The sequence below is a fragment of the Vidua chalybeata genome, chromosome 3, assembly GCF_026979565.1.
Source record: "Vidua chalybeata isolate OUT-0048 chromosome 3, bVidCha1 merged haplotype, whole genome shotgun sequence".
In the NCBI taxonomy this organism is placed as follows: Eukaryota; Metazoa; Chordata; class Aves; order Passeriformes; family Viduidae; genus Vidua; species Vidua chalybeata.
Window position 1 is genome coordinate 4,390,001 of NC_071532.1, and position 21,938 is coordinate 4,411,938.

General features: G+C 37.8%; 1 protein-coding gene across 11 annotated transcripts in view; it reads right to left on the reverse strand.

Annotated features, from left to right (window-relative positions):
• WDPCP (WD repeat containing planar cell polarity effector) overlaps positions 1 to 21,877 on the reverse strand; it is a 148,313-nt gene extending 126,436 nt beyond the window's left edge. For 10 of the 11 annotated variants that reach the window (XR_008430257.1, XM_053939605.1, XM_053939606.1 and 7 more), the window contains exons 1-2: positions 21,798 to 21,877; positions 18,841 to 18,922 (exon numbers count right to left, since the gene is read on the reverse strand). The gene's annotated coding sequence lies outside the window, so the exon portion shown is untranslated. Of the gene's footprint in view, positions 1 to 18,840; positions 18,923 to 21,352; positions 21,481 to 21,797 lie in introns of those variants that run through there. The other variant, XM_053939603.1, reaches the window with a different exon arrangement.
• Positions 21,878 to 21,938: the final 61 nt, after the last annotated feature.

The following is a 21,938-nucleotide window of genomic DNA, read 5'->3' on the forward strand; positions in this document are numbered from 1 at the left end:
TCCCACCTGACAGAACAAGGCAGACTTCCTGCTCTGCCTTACAGTCTTCTGCCATTTCAGTGCAGCTATTGATAGGATCAGTCAGGATCAGTGTTGGTGAAGAAAATCCAGCTGTGTCTGCTGTGCCAGGAGTCAATTTCTGCTCATTCATGTGCAGGTGGGCCAGTGGCCCAAAAGGGAGACAAGTGCATTCACTGAAGATGCAAGCTTTGGAAAGCTAAAATGGTGAAGGTCTCACAAGCCACAGACAAAGTCCAATTTTTCAAAACCTATTTAAAATGTCTGCTCCAAGGAACAGAGATATTAGTGTCTTCAGGAAGGGGGAGAACCTTCGAAAATGTTAAGAGAAAGGAAGTCCTCGGCAATTTTTCCTAGCTTCTTCCTTAAACAGACTGGTATAATCTTTTTGCTTCTTCCAAAAATCAAGAGCTGTAGATGTAATATACTTCAGTTATAGAAATTAAGGTCAGAAGCAACTGCAAATAAGTTCCTACAAAATGAATCAGGCAACCTTTCTGATCTCACCTACAGCAAAACATTCAGCCCACTGAATTTCATTGTCAGTTACATATTTGGAAATGTAATTTGTTCTTTCTATGTCACTAAATGACTCTGAAATTGATGTGGCTTGGATATAGATGTTATGCTGTACACAATGAATAAGTGAAGTATACAATTGGTAGCAGGTAAAATCCTTCCTAAAACAATATTTATATTGTAGGGACTACATCAGTCTTTATCAAAAGTGGAAATTTTGTACTCCATAAAATTGTGGTTAGTCTCTATCTTTAAAAACTTTAAGTTTTGGTATCTTCTTAGAAAAGAATGCTAACAAAAATGTAAAATTTTATGTTTAGGTTACGTCTCTTGGAACAAAACAGCAATTAATAATCCTTATTCAAACCTATTTATTATATTCAACATTACTGATATTAATACCTAAATAATGTTTAAATGAGTTACCTGAGCTAGAAGAGGATCTGAATTCTGACTTAACTTGGAATAAAGTTATTCTTTATTCCACAGAGAGAAAATGCTCATAATAAAATTATTGCTTCAAATCTTCCTTCCCTCCCTTCCAAAACCAAACCTGATATTTACATTTCCTCCTTCTTCTGCAATTTGAGGCATGTTAACCATGCTTGTGTTCAAGGGACAAATAAAAATGACAGCCAGGGAAGCAATTACAATAAAGGTCTGATCTGCTTCCACTAAAACATATACTTCAGCTTCTAAACAATATGCCACTCAAATGGAATAAACCCTACCTGATGCTAAAATTACCAACATTGGTCATGTCTGAGCACATTTTTGGACTAAATTAAACAAGCAAGTATTGCCTTTATCAAGTCTCCTAAAAGAACACTTAGTGGCTTAAAAAGCAAGTCCATGTAGTGCGTTCCTGCCACTTCTTAAAGAGAGAGTTCTGGGCACTTGTAGACTGAATTTTTTAATTTTTTTTTTTTTTTTTTTAATGGCATCTTGATTCTTGGTGGATTTCACTGGCAGTTGTGCCTGCAGCTTTGAAGTCTCCTCCAGGTCTGTCATTTGGTAAGGCTGTTGATGGGTGCCTGGGGTGCTTTGTCCTCCGGGAGGCTATTTTCCTTTAATTCATCTCTGATTAGACGCAATTTATGCATTTTCATCTGTTTTATGTAAAGATCAAAGGGATCATGGTTCCCAATGTCGACCCTATTATAGACAAAAGGGGAAGGCTGCACATTTTTGCTTGGTTGTAGTTTAAGCCTCAAAGCACCCGTTCATACTACGCAGTTGTTGATATATCTCTCATAAACCCATGTTTTATATGGAGAGCCATTTGCTTGCCTGTAAACACCTGCATGCTTTTATATTTATATAAAACAAAACCGTGGGGTGAAATTCCCAGTCTCAAATCTGCTACAATAATTTTTGCCCAATGAGAACGAAGAGATAAAAGTTTAAATTCAATATTGCCATAACAATACTCCTCTTAACAGTCCCATTAATAAATCTATGGCACTTCATCTAATCATAAACTGACATAGCTGGCCCTGCATCAGAAAGTCTGTTCAAAGATTTCTCAATATATTTTTCTGTCTCCAAGTTACAACAAAGACTGACTTTTATGCAATTTAAACAGAAATTATTCCCAACACAAAGAAAAGTTTAAAATTTATTCCAATATAATCAATATCCAGTAAGCCTTGATATTGACATCGATATTAACACTGTTGTCACCAAAACAAGAGTAAAAATACAGATGTCACCAAAACTTACCTGAAGTGAAAAGACCTGCATAAGGAAGTTTTATTTTATTACCATTTTTTAAAGCAAACTCAGTACATATGCCAGCAAACATGCTGAGATGGGAAACTTCCAGGATGTCATCCCAAGCCACTAAACACACACTGTAAATGCAAATGTCACTTCTCACTTCCAGTCTAACTGACTCCCTCTGCATAAGGCTCGAGTCTTCCTGTGTCTCACTAATCATGCATAGAAAGAGGGAGAAAAGATTGTGAAGGCAGATAGAAAGTGGGGAAAGCCCCCCAAAAATCCACTTTATTGGAAGAGGCATGGCACTATGTTTGGGAAGGCTTCTCACATGGCAATACTGAGAGAACAAAGACTGCCGTGGTGGCTCATAATATTAAAGAATTAGGATTGTACTTCATCAGCAATCTCCAGAAGAGGATGTTCCAAATGAGGGACTCATAATAAATGGCAGCTCCTACCTTGAGCATAGTGGAGTCTACCCTTACCAAGTTTAGAAACTTTGTTAAAATAATCATGATCATTCTCTCACTGGAATGACAGAGAGGCTGCATAAAGCAAGTGAGGTACAAGAAAAGAACATTGAAAAAAAGATGCCCAAGAACTGTACAGCTTATTTGTTATCAAGATAATCCTAAGCAGACAAGAGTATTTAGAATTTATATGTCGAAAAATAGAAAGAAAAAGTCTATCACATTGTAGGGCACTTTGCAATTTTCTGCTCCAGGCCCAGGTTTTTGCTCAACCTGAGTTACCACATGCCACTTGAAAAAAGAAAACAAAAAAAAAAAACAAAACAACCCACCATCACTTCAGGGAAGTGACGAAACTTATGAAACTTGTGACATTTGCTATGGATTAAAAGGAAATAATTCATAAATGTGTTACATTGTTCCCATGTACTTGTGTTCTTCCACAGCAGCCACCGCTGGGATTTTGCTGGTAATTCCCAGTGTCCCAGAGCCATGCATGTGGTAACTCATGGTCAGTTAATTTACAAGGTAATTGCTATTTTTTCTTCTTTGCAACACAGAATTGCCCTTAAAAACACTTAAAAGCCACAGTCACAGAACAAGACAGGATGATTTCTCAGCTTGCCTCATTAACACCACCACAATAAACTCTGGTCTTTGATAGTTTCAAATACATCAAACCCAAAGAACAGGCAGAAGAGGTACTAACACACATCCCTGACCTGCTAAAACACAGAAAACTCCAACTTACAGGACAATTCACTCAATAATTATGGTAAAGAACCTCAGGCTGTCAATCTTATCCATAGTAAAAAAAACAATAACTGAGCTCTTGGAAAATGTGTCTGAATTCAAGACAAATTCTAAGGAAAAATAGTTATAGGGAAAGAAACACAACTGACAAAGAAAACATAGTTAGCAGAGTTCTTGAAATTTCAACAGGCAAGGAAACTTATGAGGTATTTAGGAATGAACATTCCTGAAGAAATGGAAAGACTACAAAAAGAAAAAGTTAGGTGCTGCTTTTAAAAGACAAATATTACCTTGAGAAAATAGGTAAATGTCCAAATTCATTTCTAGGGAGCAAGAACGCTTTTCCTTTTTCAGGTCTGGCTTGCCCCTTGCCCAGGGATCCCTTAAACTGCATTCAGAGACATGTAATCAAGTTTATATGGTAAAGGAATGGGGAAAAAACTGCCCAAGGGCTAAAGGAAGGTCCTGTTTGGGGGAAGGCAGTGGGGCAGGGGGAGACCAAGTGAAGAATCCTTACCTTTCCTCTCAGAAAGTTGTTAAAAGGCCTTGTTTGATTTTTAGTAGAATTCGGGGTATTTTACTGCTTAACAGAATTCAAGAAGAAAAATTACTTTGGGATCTATTCAAATCTGAAAGGATAAAACTGAAATTCTGCATGTAACAAACTGACACAGGAAAAAAAAGGAACCAGGAATTAAATGCCTGTTGCTTGTTTTTTTTTTTTTTTTTTTTTTTTTTTTTTTTTTTTTTTTTAAATCCCTTTAGGATCCTTTGAAACCATGAAAGAAATTTCCATGGATTTTCCTCTGAGACCTCAGACCAAGACATTTGAAGGAAAAAAAGAAAATAAAATAAAAGGAAACAGGTGGCTTGACTGGAAATGGTTTATTCTTTATGAAAAACAAAAATTTGTCTGCTAAAAGTAGTTAGCCTAGTTCTCTTCTTGTGGAATTCAAGAATTCACTCCAAACAACTTGTGGGAAAAAAGGCTCAGTTTGAATAATATTTTCAGGTCAAAACACTGATGCATTCAAAGTGTTAGTTCTGATTAGAAGGCCAGAATGGAATAGAGATTAGGCAAGAACTAAACTGTTTCTATATATTGCAACTGGAAAACAAAATATGCTGCCCACAAGTGAATAAGGCATTCATCAGACTACCGAAAAAGTAAAATTTACAAATTTCTCCCACCCATGCAGTAATTTCAGATTTAAAGAAAATGAAGAATTACATCGTGACTACAGTGAAGTTTTTAAAGCTTATTTTAAAATACAGTAAGAAAACAAATTCCTTTAAAAGCAAACCCAAGAACACAACATGATAAAAAACTGTATTTTTTACTCTAATGAACACTGTATTTTCAAATTCCCTGTTTTTCTGGTTTAGGCAAATAAAGACAACAATAGGATTACAATTATATACTTTCAGTTTTGCAGTCAGGTGTCTAATAAATCACTCTAAAACCCCTTTAGCAATTAAAATTAAAAAGCTTGTTCTAGATAGAGATATGAAATTTTATGCAGCAGGCTTTTAGAAATAAAATCTAGTTTAAAAAGAACCCCTTTTGTTCTCAAGCGTTTACATCTCGGATTAATTTTTAAAGTTTTCTATAAATCTTCAACATTGTTCAGATATATAACCTAGACATAAAATGTGGCAAAAGTCGACAAGTTAATTTATTGCACCCTGTAATCAACAATCTACGCTGATCTTCAAAAAAGATAAACTAGAAAACAGTTGCTCATTCTGTAAAGGAGATAAAAGCAAATGGGAAACTCTGAAAGTGTTCCAGAAATGCAAATGCATACATCATTTGTGCTAAAGGCAACACCAGCATTCTCCCTCAAACGAAGCCATATATCAACATGTAAGAACAAGGAGGCATTCTTCTGTCAGCAGAAAACAAAGGAAACATTGCCCATGATGAATAAGTGAGTTTTGAAAACAAAATGGCAACGAGAATTACGCACTACTGAAAAATTTCTTTTCAGTGTTCTTGTATGCCACAACACATAGAGGTTGTAACCCAAAGGACAGACAAAACAGTGAAGGATGCCACAGCTTGTCTGATTTTCTATGCATTGGTGATGTACAAGCCCAACCTCATATTCCCAAACCTCCATGTTAGGTTCCTCACTTTTCCCTCAAGTTTCCCAAATTCCTTCCACATTACATTCAGCTCGTTCACTTCTTTGTAGCCATGCCCTTCAGCTCCTTTTTCCTTCCTCTCCTCTGCCACTACAACTCTGGTGCCAGCCAAGCACAAAGCAGCACACCATGGCTGCTCTGGAGCCTTCTCAGCCATCAGGACCTGTGTAGTTAATGACTGATATCAAAGGCCAAACTGGAAAAAATCCTTGAGCTCAGGTCACAGTCTTTTCTTGAGCAGTCTGGGGAAGGGAACAGCAATTTGAATTTCCTTGAATTTTAAAAAAACATGTTCACATTTGAAGCTTCTAAGATCCCTACCTTATCCACCAAATGCATCAAATCAACCAACGTTCCCCAAAAATGAATGTGGGATGTAAGGTAGTGAATGTGTGAACTGGAAGGTAGACTGTGTGAACTCGTCCCTTCAGGTAATCAAAAAAAAAAAAAAAAAAAAAAAAAAAAAAAAAAAAAAAAAAAAAAGTGTCCTTACTCAGCAGATTTTACTTATATTAGTCAGGTGATGATAAAAAAAACCAAGAAGGGAAATAACAGTGTTCTGGATATAGATGCATCTGTTATCTATCTGCACATTAAGACTGCTATTTTGAGCTAAGTGTTTAGTTCATCATTTGAAGAAAGGAAAACTCTCAGGTACATTTCTTGTTAAATACCTAAGGTTGCAAAGCCAAATTAATTCTATATATACCTATATGTATGTGTGTATGTATATATATATTCTATTTTAGCACTTTTATGGATTTAAAACATAATCTCAATAGAGACAAAGACACAGTTTTCATGAACAGAATTAGTATTTGCTCACCCCAGAAGAGTAAATTTTTACAAAATCCAGCTTGAAATCTATTTTTGGCACATTCCAAATCTGTTTAGCTTTAACACTGACTTGCAAAAGTGTGTAACTTTTTAAAATTATCTATTCAATGATACAACATAGTCATTAAAAACACCCACTCTTCAAAGCTCTGAAAGATCTATTACAGGGTAGTCATGTAGGGTGAGCAGCATTCTGCTTGTTCCCTGCTCCTCCCAAAGTATGTTATCCCATTTCAGCTGCCACTACTGAAATAAGAACGTAAATCCATAGTCACTTTTCACTTGTGAAAACTAGAGCACTTATAAATTGGCATTAGAACCCTGAATGTAGACACTTTGTGATTATGACAAAACTCCACTGTTCATAAGGCACGCTACTGGGCAATAAATGCCATTCCCCGATTCATTTTCGAACAATGCAACATCTTAATAATAAAAAGGAATGTTATCCAGGCTCTGAGGAAAGATGCATGGATGAGTGATAAGAGAAAGTATCTTCAGATAAAAAGAATGAAGGGTAACTCATGGTCCCAGAAAGAAAAGGTGAAAATAGCAATGCATCTCTACCTGATGAAAGCCATATGTATTTCAGGTTTTTTTTTTTCTGCACCTTTTCTAAAACACAGGCAAAAAAGAGAACAAAATTTGATTACTAACCCAAAGCAGTTGTAATAAGTGTCACAAACCCTACTTTTTGGTATGCATGGATATGCCTTTACCCAGAGGGATAAAGCTCCTTATACCCCATTTCTGCCATATCCAACCACAAACCTGGGCAGATCCACTTTTTCATCACTTGTACTTTACAGCAAAAGTGTGCCCTGGAGCAACAATCCTAAAAGGCAAACAATAACTCATCTCATAGTTCTTGCTTAAGTGCAGAAAGTGAATTCTTTCTGCGTATTTCTCAGAAAGAAGTGGCACACATGAAAATGTTTGTCAAGTAAAACCTGGGAGAGGTCCAAGAACACTTGAAGGTGTCAACAGGACTTGGAGGGGCAAAAGCCACTCAATTTTTTCTGCAGAGAGAACAGGACAATAGCTGTCATGCTGAGGAAGCTGCCTCAGTTCTTGCTGAGCTCATTCCTGCTCTCACATTCCCAGGCAGCAACTGCAGTTAAAGAAAAAAAAAAAAACCACAGGTTTTTTTTTTTTTTTTCATACTGATTCATCAAGATAGTTGTATCTTTTTGCAGCATGATGAGTGCCTAATTACAATGATTCAAATCTCTTGTCACCTTCAGGCTAGACTACAGATAGCAATGGGTTTTAGCCAGAGCAGATAGGGAAAATGAACTTGACACAGCACGCAATGGTTTGTTAAGCACAATATAATATTCAAAACATCACTCCCCTTTTTAATCTAGCCAGGAGGAGGAAGAAAAATCACATGATTTTGAGTTCAAAGTTGCTAAATCCCTTCTTCAGCAGGGGAACATGCTTGTCTGATTACATTTTCAGGTTGAATGCATTTGTCACTCTATCACCTTTCTCCACATATAGTCCTGTTTTGAGCCCTGTTGGCTTCAGACAGCTCTTTCTCCTCCTAATATCACTGTAATTCCCCAGAAGTTCCTTCAGTCTACTCCCATGTTCCTTCTTGGGCAATGGTTTATGCAGGCTGGGCCCTCTAGTGCATGGTGATGTTAATGCACCACATTCCCAGGGCTCTTGGCTTTGTTTTCCTCTACCAAGCAACTTCTGTCAGAGCACCTACTCCGTTCAGGTGCCTTTTTCAAAGGGACCCTATTTCTGCTTTCATAACTTCAAAAGAAGGAGGAGTTGTCTGAGTGACTCCACTCTGGCTGTCCTGTGGCTTATGGCCAAGACTCGAACTCAAGCACTTGGCCCCATGAATGGCAACTTCTGCTAAACCCCTGCAAAAAGAGCATCAAAAGCCCAGCAGGAAACCTGGGAGAGGAGGACAGAGAAGCAGCTTCCTCACCAGGGACAGAAGCTGGGGAATTGAATCTACTCAATACTTCCAATACATGTCCCTTCTGAGGCCAATGACCTGCACCACCTTTGAGATCAGAGGGCTGCACACGGCGGGCGCTCTCCTTGCTGTACTTTCAGCTTTGGCTTAAGACAGAGATAAACCCCTGAGGCTGTGATTCCCTCAGTCACTCTGCTGCATGTCCTATCCAAACCCTTCAGCATTTAGAAAACCATCTTGATGCTCCTCTACCACATTTTTGATTCCTCAGGTTCTGTTTCACAACCATTAACTTAATTATCCATATAATCTCAAACCATTTGCTTGTCTTTCACTTTTCATTTCTTAGGATAAAAAGGACCTTGCTAACAGGCAAAACTGGAGATGATTAAAATGCTTTAAATAAAACCCCTGCAATTATACTTAGAAAACCCAGATATTTTTACATCACTTAAAAAAAATTAGGTTTTTAAAGTAATGAGTGAAATACCTTTAAAATAGGCAGTATTATGTACATAACCAAAATTTACACTGACAAAGCCTGCAATAGTCACGGGGGAAAACATAACAAAACATAATAAAGAAACTGGCAATGATACAATTAGTGTGAATGGCATCAGAATAATCTGCATTAATTCTCAACACAGCATACCACTTCACTATGTCTGTATGACCTCTCAACTGATAAACCCCCATTTTTAAAAATTTTAAACACATCATCAAAGATCGACAAATATAGATATGAATGTCCTCTGTATGAATGACTACTCTTTACATCCTCATGAAGCTTTTCAGCCACAATCATTAACAAAGAAAAAGGAAGTCCAACTGAATAGAAACTCTTGGTATAGCCCAAGCTGCACATTTTGTTACAACTTCCCAGGTTACTGACAATTAAATGCACCTCTTGACTGCATCACACCCAGGCTATGTTGTTGAAAGAAGGATGTATTTTGTTTTGTTTTTAAAATATCTTTTAAAACAGCTTCTGCCAAAAAGGCCTTCCTAGTTTTGGAGGAGAAAAAGTCATTATAGGAATCTTGTAAATGTCACAGAACATGAGGGAATAGCATACAAGTGACCAAATTTGCTAATAGGCTTGGAGTTACCTGATGAAATCATTGAAAAGTGGAAGGATTTTGAAACCTGCTTTTCTTTCACCTCAACATTAATTTAAAGTCTTCTTTTAAAACCTTCAAAAATTGTTCATGCCCTTTCAAGCTGTGTATATGATTTGTGTTCAACAGGTGCAACAAACTATGAAAAAGTTTATGAAAACTAAGAATGGGCTTAGGTTTAACTGCTGCAGATCCATTTAACATAAGGATCATAGCCTGTCCTCATGGATTTTTAAGTAAAACAGAGTTCAATTTATACCCCTGACATTTAGCATAATGGAATAACAACTATTTATGGTTTCCCTGTCAATTCTGATAGTAAAACTCTGGATGCGGTCACAGAAATTATAAATCTGCATTGTTATCTGGAAAACAAAATGATTATAATAATTTTCTGCTATTACAAGCAATTGTCTTTAATTGCCTCAATATATATTAGTTAATTGCCTGATAAGACAGAATGTCAGCATGAATAGCACTGGTTTGGCAGCCCCAAATTATGAACAGCCATTGAAATGGTGCATGTTTTCTCTATTCCTTTCCTTGAAAATATGAGATCTCACAGAAGCTTGCCTACCTTGAGATGTAATAAAATTTAAAAACTGAAATAATGAGGAATCAGACAACACCAAAAATTTCAAGTGGTGTGTTCAGATCTTTTAATTATTAATAGGTCCACAGTTTGACCCCATCTTTCTACCAACCCATTTCTCATGTGGCTCAAATTTGCACCATTTACAAAATGGCAATGTAATGGAAACAGTGGTACTGAGCACACAACCTAGAACGTGACAATTATTCTGGAGACAGACATACAAAGATGCCTTTACAGCATCAATCACTGGCATATAATCTGCTTTCATGAGGTTTCAAAAAAAAAAAAAAGAAGAATGAGAAAATTTTTAAAAATATCATAGCAGTTGCCCATTACCATTATTTCTGTGCCTATATTCTAGATCAGCTTTTGCAATCCTATAATCCCATGTATTCCAAAGAAGCTTTTATAATTAATAAATTTTGTGCTACAATATCCAGCACAAAGATCACATTTCTGACTTTTTTTTTTTTTTTTTTTTTTAAACACTTCTGTTTTGGCATGGTTTGCATGGCAAGGTTTTGGTAGCAGGAGCTTTCAGGGAAGGAAGCTGCTGGAAGCTTTCCCTATATCCAGCAGAGCCAATGCCAGGCAGGTCCAGGAGGGATCCCCTGCTGGACAAGGCTGAGCCCATCAGTGATGGGCTCCATTGCCTCAGGAATTACACAGTTATTTCCTCATTATCTGACTGATAAAAAATTAAACTGATTTCCCTGAGTCGAGTCTGTTTTGCCCATGACAGTAACTGGCTCTCCCTGTCCTGTCCTTGACCTTTTTGTTGTATTTTCTCTCTCTCTCTCTCCTCTGTCCCACTGAGCAGGCGAATGAGATAGGCTTTGGTGAGCACCTGATGTCCAGCCAGGGTCACCCCACCACAGCTTCACCTGTGATCTCTCACCTATAATAAACACTGGTTAAAAATGCATTCATTCTAGGCAGTGTGGAGATACCTTCTCCCCAAGGAGAGCTGGGACTGACCATTCTAGCTAGCTGCAACATTTGGCTCCTTCCATTTTCACAGATGTAAAAGATACAATTTAATTAACTTAGCCACACAAGTGGCAGAGCAAAACAAAACCACTAAATGGCTGCAGCTGGGGGAGGTAATTTCCCCAGAGTTAAGTAATTTCTGCATTTTACTCAAGCTTTTATTTTACATAAGTCTTCTTAGGACTAATATAATTTTTAGGTCTGTCTCTCTTCTATCTGTGGATTTCTTTTCCCAAAATCTTTGTCTGAGTTGGGTTTGCTCAAATTAAAGTCACAGCTGCTGCTACAATTCTGTGTGATGCCTCCTTTTCATCCACGTTCATGTTAAGGGAAGCAGCAATATTTTCTCAATTTTCATTATTCCTGTATTTTTAAACAGAAGGCCAACAGCATAATCTTCACATTAATCCATGAAACAGATAACAATTATATATGTGTTAGAAAATATGCAGAATTTTCATTCTTCTGTTTCCTTGCCCCATTCAGCAAATACTGCAGTGTTTCCTTTCATGATGATAACATTTCTTTGATCTCAGCAAATAGATTTTTGAAACTTCATTGTTAGAAATACATGTAGAATAACTAACTTACATGGCCTCAATTACAAAATGGCATTTGCTGCAGTTCATCCACGATGAGGGAATTTTAAAATTCACAGCATGCCATCTTCTGAAAATCAAGCAGCAGCACTTCACAGGTAGGCCACTCCTGGAGCTTTATGCAAAGTCTGCACTCACATGTCCTTGAATTCAGAGTGACTAATAACCTCAGCAAGGTGCACATTTTAAAAGAACACTCATGCTGAAGTTGGCATTTATTCACTGGCATTATGGGTGGCATATTTTACAGGCTGCTTCTTAAGGAATATTTAACTACCTGCACATTGTGTGTCATTGCTCTGGAGTTCAGCCACACACTCAAGCTGAACACATTGCAGTTTTGGTAATCGGATTCAGAAAACAAGCATGACAGAGTGAAGTTCATTTATCAAGTCATTTACTAAACAGGGATACTACATGATATGTTACGAAGGAGACAGCCAGAAAAAGACACTTAAGGGGTTTCCCAATACCACATACAAAAAAAAAATTCTACCCAGAAAACAAATCAAAAAACCTCCAAGGGGAAAAAGTTGATAAAGTTAAATACCATCACTGACAGATACCAAAGAAGCTACTCCAGCAAGATCTCTATAGAATATAAATATTTAATTTACTCTTTGATGGAAAGTCAACTAATCCAGTTATTCTGCAACAGTCCCAAGGAGTAAGGTCTGCTTACTATCCGAGTATTTATTCCAATGAAACTCCCACCAATGTCACTGTTTCATAGCTGTCCTGATTTTGTATTTTAACACAAGAATGGCACTATGTTACAAGTTTTCTTAGACTGAATTCCACAGGAAGAGACCTTTGCCACAAGTTGAAGAATAACAAAGTTAACAGCACTCCTAAGAGGTAGGGGACTTTGCCAGCAGTGCTCCAGGAACATTCTGGGCTTTCATGTAACTTGTGTCACAAGCTGCACCTCATTCACTGACATTACATCACTATGACTTTTGTCTCAATTTAACTTATTAATTACATTTACAAAGGAAATCTTCCAATATCTTAAAAAAAAAAAAAAATAATAGCCAACTGCATCCTGGGCTGTGTAAAGAGAAAGATTGCCAGCAGGTCGAGGGGGAGGACTCTCTCTGCTCTGCCCTGCTGAGACTCTACCTGCAGTGCTGCATCCAGCTCTGAAGCCCCCAGCAAAGAAAGATATGGACCTGTTAGGGACAGGTCCAGAAAAAGAGCCACAGAAAAGTATTGGAGGAAAGGAACTTTTTTAAAGGATTGGGAGACTTGTGGGTTTTTAGCCTGGAGAAGAGAAGGCTCTGGGGAGATTTTATGATAGCCTATTAATACTTAAAGGGTGGCTTATCAGAAAGGGGGAGAGGGACTTTCTACATGAGGTCTGGAGTGAGGAGACCAAGGGCAAGAGTTCTTATCCAAAACAGAGTAGATTTAGATTAGATATAAGGAAGAAATTCCTTACTCTGAGGGGGTGAGACACTGGAACGGGTTGCCCTGAAAAGCTGTGGATGCCCCAACCCTGGCAGGTTGGATGGCTTTGAGCAACCAGGTCTAGTGGAAGGTGTCCACAGTGCATTTGGCTTCAAAGGCCCCTTCCAGTCCAAACCACTCTGTAATTCTGTGACAAAAGCAGCAGGCAACTCATTGCAATTCACTGCAACTGGTCAAATTATTGGAACAAAAACTGGCAAAACAATGAATTGGGAAGCATCTACTTAAATACACAGCTCATGGACGAAAGAGCAGAAACAGCTTTGTACATTAAGCTTTATATTTGTGCCTGCTGTTCTTTATACTTCTATTTAAGGAACAGTCAATATAATAATTAAGAAAGAAATTAATTTTTTAATTGATTATAAAATTGGAAATAATACCTGTAATGCCATGATTTTGAAGTCCATACACGCCTATTCTTCCAACACATATTTCTAATGCATTTTACAAGCCTTCCATTTCTCAAGCAAGACAAGCTCCACATTTACAAAACCACCTAAGTGTCTTCCAAAAACACAGGCTGTCCTTTACAGGTGCAGTTTTTAAAAGTTTAGTCATTTCTGAATAAAAATTATGCTACCAGAGGGCGTTACTACACTGCAGTGGATACTCCTGTCTTCTCAGAGGCACATTCAAACAGATAATTATCTCTCAGATTTTATGCAATACAAGATAATGGATCACTCTACTCACTCAGAAGTTTGGGTACAACTGCCTGGGACCAACTACAATAGAAAAAAAAGACACCTTATCAATGTTCAGTAGGCCTCAGTTCCCATGAAAGGGGATGTGGCAACTCAGAGCCCACCAGTGGCCCTCAGCAGGCAAGCTGATGTCCAGCAGCACTGCAGAGGATTCCCAGCTTTCATGATAGAATCAGTGACATTCATTTAGCAAGGCCAGAGCCTAGCATTGCAGTTAAACGAATGGTACTGCTAATGACACTTCACTGATTTATGTCCCACACGGCTACGCTGAATAAATAAACCATCTGCAGTATGCTCCTCTTCTGAGTTCTCTCTGCACGTTTCAAGTCCTTGAATCATATTCCTCTGCAATCTAGTTTGTCAGGGAGTCACAAGTGGTCCAATTACACAGGCAAGTGACCCACTACTGCTAAAGAACTGCCTCTTGTGAAACTCCATGAAGGTAAGAAATATCACAGTATTGGCATTGTCCTGGGCACGACTCTATGACAGTCAAGTACAAACAGAAAAAAAGTAGCAGCAGGTGGAGAAGAGCCCTATTCTATTTCTCTAAAGACCATAGATCTTATTTTTCCAACAGAAAAATGGCAGCTATCCTTGCTCTGGCAACGCTGAAATACTTGGTAAGAAATATGTTCAAGCTAGTGATTTTATAAACCTTTTAGATACACTTTTATTCTTTCCCCCAAATCTTGTAAGCTGGGGATTCACTTCCAAAATAGCTTTCCTATTAAATACATCATATATAGGTTATAAAACCCCAAAAGGTTTAATCAGCACTTTTTTTTACAGAAGTTCATTAATGGGTTTGCCAAATTACCCAGCCCAGAACTGTGTGTATATATTATTAAACCCTATTTTGAGTTTGCATATTACCTTCCTTACGAGTGTATTAGTTTCTCTGTTTGGTGTTTTATATATTTACAAAGATACTCAAAACTTTTGTCTTATTAAGAGAAAAATTGCATAGAAAGAGAAAAACTTCTTAGGTAACTTTGGAATCTTTTAACTTGCAAATTAGCAACGAAAGCACTGAGATAAGTCTTTGGGAATATATTTGAAGTCTTAATGAAAGGGTCAGATTACAAAAAGCCATAGTGGGAGTATTATATGAGGAAGCTTTAAAGTTAGTTGCAGTGTATTAAAAAAAACAACATTCAAATAAATTATTTTTCACTGCAGTATGCCAAGTTTTTGGAGATAGAATTAAAATTGGGCTTTCATTTTAGACCAAGTAAAGCATAATACTAGACTATAATACTGCATATACTAGTGAGATCCAAATGCCCATGGTGTTGCAAGAAAACATTTTCCCTCAGGCATTTGAAATGTAATGCTTCTTTAATATTCTCTGTTGGATATTGTTAGAATGGAATTTCAAATATTTCCTGCAATTTGAGTTAAAGATTACTGAATAATGCTGAGCAGCAGAAAATTTTTGAAGCATACATCTAAAGCTGGCATAGTAGCTTAATGTCCTGTTGTTTCTTGCTTTAGCAAAATTAATTTCTTCAGTCTTCAACCATGAATTCATGCACCACCTGGAGATACAAACCCATAATTTAACTGTGGTGTATTTCTAGCTCCCTTACCTAATATACACTCAGGCCAGACCCTCTGTGTCAGGCAACTATAGCAGGAAAAGGCCATTTCAGAGCAATACTTTATATTCTCCCAAATCAGACAGTAAGCAACTTCAAAAACAGTATCTGGCCCATTATTGTAAATAAATGGGATTACAGGCCATGAAACAAAAGCACATTTTACTATATAGACAAGAGTAACACCTTTCTAATAAACATTCAAAAGGCTTTCATCCAATTAAGGTCCAATTTTTTCACCATATCTGTGGTAGTGCTTTACCACATGGCTACTCTTTACAGGTAAGGGTAGAAGGCAAATTGAGCAAAAAGGCATTCTAAAAGGAAACTAGAAATCATGATTCCTGTTGCTTGATTACTGCATGGAGAAGCCTCCATCATCCAAAGATGCATCACATTTCCACCATTTGTGTCATGATATAAGCAGTCAATTACCCAATTTTTCTTTTTTCTATGGCCATTGCTCCCTTCTCATTTATACTGGGCACATGACTACCCTGAGCTCAAATTAACTAATTCCTCAACACCATCCCAGCCTGACAGGACAACTCTAAATGATTTCATGACAGGCTCCAAATTTTCTAACACTTTCTTTGAGCATGAGCCTGAGGACCATTCTCATGGGTTCCAACAAACTAAAAAAACAACAAAAAATATATATGCATGCCTATTTTTGAGCAACAGGAAACTCCAAGTTCTGTAGCACTGGTATGGACAATAGAGTCCACGCAGATGGAATTAGGGGCCTACAATTTTATTCAGAGATGGGGTAGTTTAGCCCTACAGTGTGCAACTGAATGAATACAGGCATGTGCAGAGAGTACTTGTGTTTATGTGAGCAGAATGAATAAAGGCAATTTCTTCTTTCTTTACTCAAGTATCAGTAGACACTGAGTAAGGCCAGTATTATAAGCATATATGCTACTAAAGCACCCATAGACTCTGCTGCTGCCTAAAAATCTGTTTGGATAAGGTTTCCAAAAGCAGGCCAGACACCAAAATCAATCTGTTAAACAGCAGAAAAACCTCCATACAGGAAACAAAGTGTTTAATTGCCTCTTACATTTATTACTGATAAATTCATGTTTGAAAGTTACGTTTCACATATGAATAATGCCATTAAGATAAAAATTTATCAGACTTTTCCATCCATAAAAAATTATATTTTATACAATTAACTTCAAAAAACCAACACCATAAGACATCATTCTCCTTCCACCGGTATTTCTAGGGATATTTTCTTTGAAACACTATTCAATTCTTGGGAGAAGAAAGGAGAAAAAATTAGTTTGTATAGGGGCAGCTATTAAGAATTTGGCTCTGCAAAAATACAGAAATAAATTCACATGGATGTTGTAAAACAAGCTGAAATATTTTAAGCAAACTATGTGACCATAATTCATAGGAATAAGCCTAATGAGAAAAATTCTTGTAACTGTGCAAGAGATTTGGCATGGAAGAGCATTCATCAGTCATTGTGACATGGAAAGGATGCATAAAGGAAGCAGATGGATTCAGCCATCTGCACTGCACCTAAAAAACGGAAAGTCATCATCATGGTTGCTAGCTTCTTGTTCAAAATGTATACCTTGATTATCAGGTTATAATGAACAAATGCAAAAGAAAGTCTTATGAGAGAAAAAGCGAACATTTATTTTCAGTAGGACCCGTTTCCCTTGACTAAATGCTTACTTCATTTAAAAAACTCACAAGGACATCAGCTTAATGTTTACATCTCATGGGGGGAACAGGTGCTGGTGGTCATGTTGGGTTTCTTTTAATGTTGCAATGAATTAACTTTAAGAGTACAAGTTTTGCTTTGGTAGAACTTGAATTGTTACACAGGTCATCTCCTCTCTAGAATACCAGCCTGCCTCTTCTCCTCCAGACAGTGACATCAGTGAGTAGAAAACCCACACACTGCTGTCACAAAGTCTCTGTTCAACCAAGAGAAAGACAGATCTGTGTTAAGGTAGAAGAATCCAGTAACGCTACTTCTCATGCACCAGGAACACAACCCTTCTGTTCACTTGGCAATAATTCAGAGATCAACTGGGCTGAATTTACAGCCAACATGCCAAAGTCTTTGTGCCATGTCCAATGTGGTTGTTTGGTTTGTGGGTTGGCTTTGTTTGGCTTTGTTTTTAAACAGGGATTCTCTGTATCCCGGACCTTGTAACAACCATGAGAAGAAAACCCTCCAGAAGTGGTGCTCAGCTGGTGATGAGGATGGATCTTCCAGGGTCCCTCAGCTCTGGGGGTGCCATTTTGAAGCCACTGTGCCATCACCCCCTCTGCTCAGTGCTGGAGCCCTGAACTCCTTTGGGCACCAGAGGCTCAGATCTGACATGCACCCACACCAGAGGAGGCCTGAACTCTCAGTGTCCCCTGCCAAACCTACAATACCTGCTTGTACTATCGACCTACTTAGGGAAAACAAATAAAAAAGAACTTTCTGTTCACAATTTTTATCAATATTTGACTCATGAATAGTTCATAAAGACTACTAATACATATTACATGCAAACTACAGATCATTTGTGTCTCTTCATAGGCAGCAGGCACATGAGCACAGGATGTGTTATTGCATCCTAGCTACCTGTTAAAAAATGCTGAAGGCTGTAGAAACCAATTAATGGTAATTACCCAACTTTAATTAAAAAAAAACAAGCTGTTAAGAAATTAAAAATAAGCAATAAAAAATTAAACCACTTTCACAGAAGGTAAAATTTCTCTTTTAGAAAGTTTTCACCACAGCAAAAAACAAAATCTGGATTATAAATGGAGTCTATAGATTAGTTTCTTCATGACATTTAAGGTCCATGCAGTACTACATGACTGAAGTTTAGAAATGAACAGTGAAAAATGATGTTTGGGACATTAGAACCAGTAATTAAAAAAAAAAAAAACAACCCTCTAATTTTCTAAACCACGATTTTAATTGTTCTTGTTCATATCTATATATTTTTAAAAATATATTACAGATTTCTCACATACTTTACAAAACAACTTCTGATCCTCTTAATTCTATTTCAGTATTTTTTGTATTGTTTTACCTTATTTCTGAAAAATCTCTTACTATTATTCCCTTGGACCAGAACGCAGAAGAGATTTACAAAACTATTTCAATTCTAGCATTTCTAGGTTTGAACCTGGCCACTATATAGTTAATTTTTCTTACATAGTCTTGTGCATTTTAAATGTTAATTATATCACACAGACTTAGCTACAAGAGACATGACTTGGTAACAACAATTGTAAGTAAATGCATAAGATAAAAATCTGTATTAGACATAGAGAGGATGATAAAAAGAAAACTTCGCAAATTATTGAAAATTAAGTGTAAAGACTTACCTAAAAATATTCATCAGTTTCTATAGATGGCAATGAAGTAAAAGATAATCCCATCCAAAATACAGTTAAAGAAGACAGCCAGCTGTTAACAGAAAATAATTAATTTTAAAATATTTTTTTAAAAATTAAAAGATAATTCTTGCAGACTACCCCTCAAAACTACTAGTTGCCTTGAAAAATAATACTTAATCCCCTGAAAATGGAGATTAAAACATCTTAGTACTTCAGTGTGTTGTTTAATTACTGATTTCCACGTAATTCAGTATCTTTTGAGTGCAAAAATTGCAAAGTGTATTTGAAAGTTAGCCAAGAGCCCAATTCACACACACACTAAATTTCCATTACTTCATTTGCATGTACTGTTTCTATTTATGCAGCTTTCTGGCTTACAATGCTGCATGAAAGACTCATACTAATGAAAAATTGGGGTGCGTTAAAGAATATTTTTTAAAATTACATTTAAGTTTTGCTTGGAAAACATCAAAGCTTAACAAGTAGAAACAAAATTTAAGAAGAAAATACTAGAACTGTTAAGTTTTGCTGACTTTATAAATTACATCACATGCATAAAAGGCAATATTTTACGGTCTCTTCAGTTAAATCAGCACAGACAACAACTGAGTCCAATTTGGACTAATTATACTGGGATTGAAAATAAACTGATTAACATGCTTGTGACAAATAAAAGCATTTACACGTGGCTTTGCATCAAAACAAATCACTTTAAACACAAAGTAACAAGATTTGTTGTTATCTCCAACAGCAAATAATTCCAGGAGCACAGGCTTGGGCAAAAAAAAAGGAGCAAGAATAAGAAAAGTGTTACCTACTGAAAAAAGTTTGAAAGTTTCAAGTTAAGCTCTTAACTGAAATCCATTAAATCAATACAATCTGCTATCCTGACACAGACAAATCAGTTTACAGCCTGCTAACATTGATTTAGCTGAAAATTGATAAGAAATCAATTAAACTTGAGCCAATTATGGTCAGTGGAAATTACCTTATGTGGGTCCACATCAGGTTTTGTGTATATTTAAATCTTAAACAATCTTAAAAAGTGTTAATTAACGTCTGGGTGCAGAAAAGGTTAAGAGTCACCGGGGTGAAGCATCTTGGGGCATTCAGGAAACTGTGTGTTCAACAAGCTCCCTCCTCCTCACCAAGCTTCCCTCAAGCCAGCGCTCAGCTCTGCTTGCAGCTCTCTGGCTTTCAAACTCCCGCACGGAAGGGAGCTTTGGGTACAGGCTTCATTCCTATCAACAGCGCGCGGTTCTGGAGCGATGTAAATCGGCGCAGCTCGGGAACCGCGGCACAGGCGGCAGGAGCGCGCCTGCTCTCCCCGGCCCCGGGCAGAGGCTCTCGGGTCCCCGAGGCTCCTTCCAGCCTCGGCACCCTCTGAGCCGCGCCGAGAGCACGACCGGCAGCAGGACCCGCGAGAAAGGGAGCACTTGGCAGGGAAACTTGCATTTTATGCCCCCTGAACTAAAGGGGCGCCTTCCCTTTTCTGTCGCAGGACCGAAGAAGAAATTGCCTCAGTATACATGCTCCATCCATTGTTTTTTTTTTTTTAAATACTACTATAAGGATTGGAATAAGATTTCAAATTGCCTCAGTATACATGCTCCATCCATTGTTTTTTTTTTTTTAAATACTACTATAAGGATTGGAATAAGATTTCAAATTGCCTCAGTATACATGCTCCATCCATTGTTTTTTTTTTTAATACTACTATAAGGACTAGAATAATATTTCAAATTGCCTTAGTATACATGCTCCTTAGAATGTTTTTTTTTAAATACTACTATATAAGGACTGGAATAAGATTTCAAATTGCCTCCGTATACATGCTCCGTACATTGTTTTTTTTTTTAATACTATTATAAGGACTAGAGTAATATTTCAAATTACCTCAGTATACAGGCTCTGTACATTGGTTTTTTTTTTAATACTACTATAAGGACTGCAATAAGATTTCAAATTGCCTCAGTATACATGCTCCATCCATTGTTTTTTTTTTTTTTTTTTTTAATACTACTATAAGGACTGGAATAAGATTTCAAATTGCCTCAGTATAACAGGCTCCTTACATTTTTTTTTAATACTACTATAAGGACTAGAGTAATATTTCAAATTACCTCAGTATACAGGCTCTGTACATTGTTTTTTTTTTTAATACTACTATAAGGACTGGAATAAGATTTCAAATTGCCTCAGTATAACAGGCTCCTTACATTTTTTTTTTAATACCACTATAAGGACTAGAGTAATATTTCAAATTGCCGCAGTATACACGCTCCTTACATTGCTTTTTTATTAAATACTACTAAAAGGACTAGAATAAGATTTCAAATTGCCTCAGTATACATGCTCTTACATTTTTTTTTTTAATACTACTATAAGGACTGGAATAAGATTTCAAACTAATCCTGCAGAAAAACACAGGGGCAAGTGAGACCTGCACAAAACACTTAACAGGGAATCCTGTCAGGACCTGAGGGAAATGAAAAATCACCTGTGCTATCCTTTTGCATCCTAACGAGAGTTTATGAAGCTCTCTGCTGATGTATTTATGCCGGTACCAGCCTCCCTTACAGCCAGACCAAAGGAATTTACTTCACTCAACAATTCGAAATACAAGTAAACGAGCAGCTTTATTTTTGTACGAGCGATCGCTACTTTAGCCACGCAGTTCTACCAGCGGAACAGCGCAGGTAAGCTCCCAGCTTTCCCTGAAAATAAAAAAAGGAAAGGACCAAGCAACAGGAGGGCAGGATTTCGCGGAGCGCCGGAGGAAGCCGTGAGGGAGGGAAACGCGCGGGAAACGCGAGGGGAACGCTCTGCCCGCCCCGGGCTCGCGGCTCCGGGATGCCCCGGGCTCGCGGCTCCGGGATGCCCCGGGGGCTGCCCCGCCGGGCACGGCAGGGCAGGGCAGGGCCCGGCCGCGCACTCGCACCCACCGAGCGCTCCGAGTTCGCGGGGCGGGAGCGGCGCCGCCGGCACCGGGGCCTGTCCCGCGCGTCACCGCAGCAACCGCGCGCGCCGCCCCCCCGCGCATGCGCCGCCGCCGCATCCCCGCCGCTGAGCGCGCATGCGCCGTC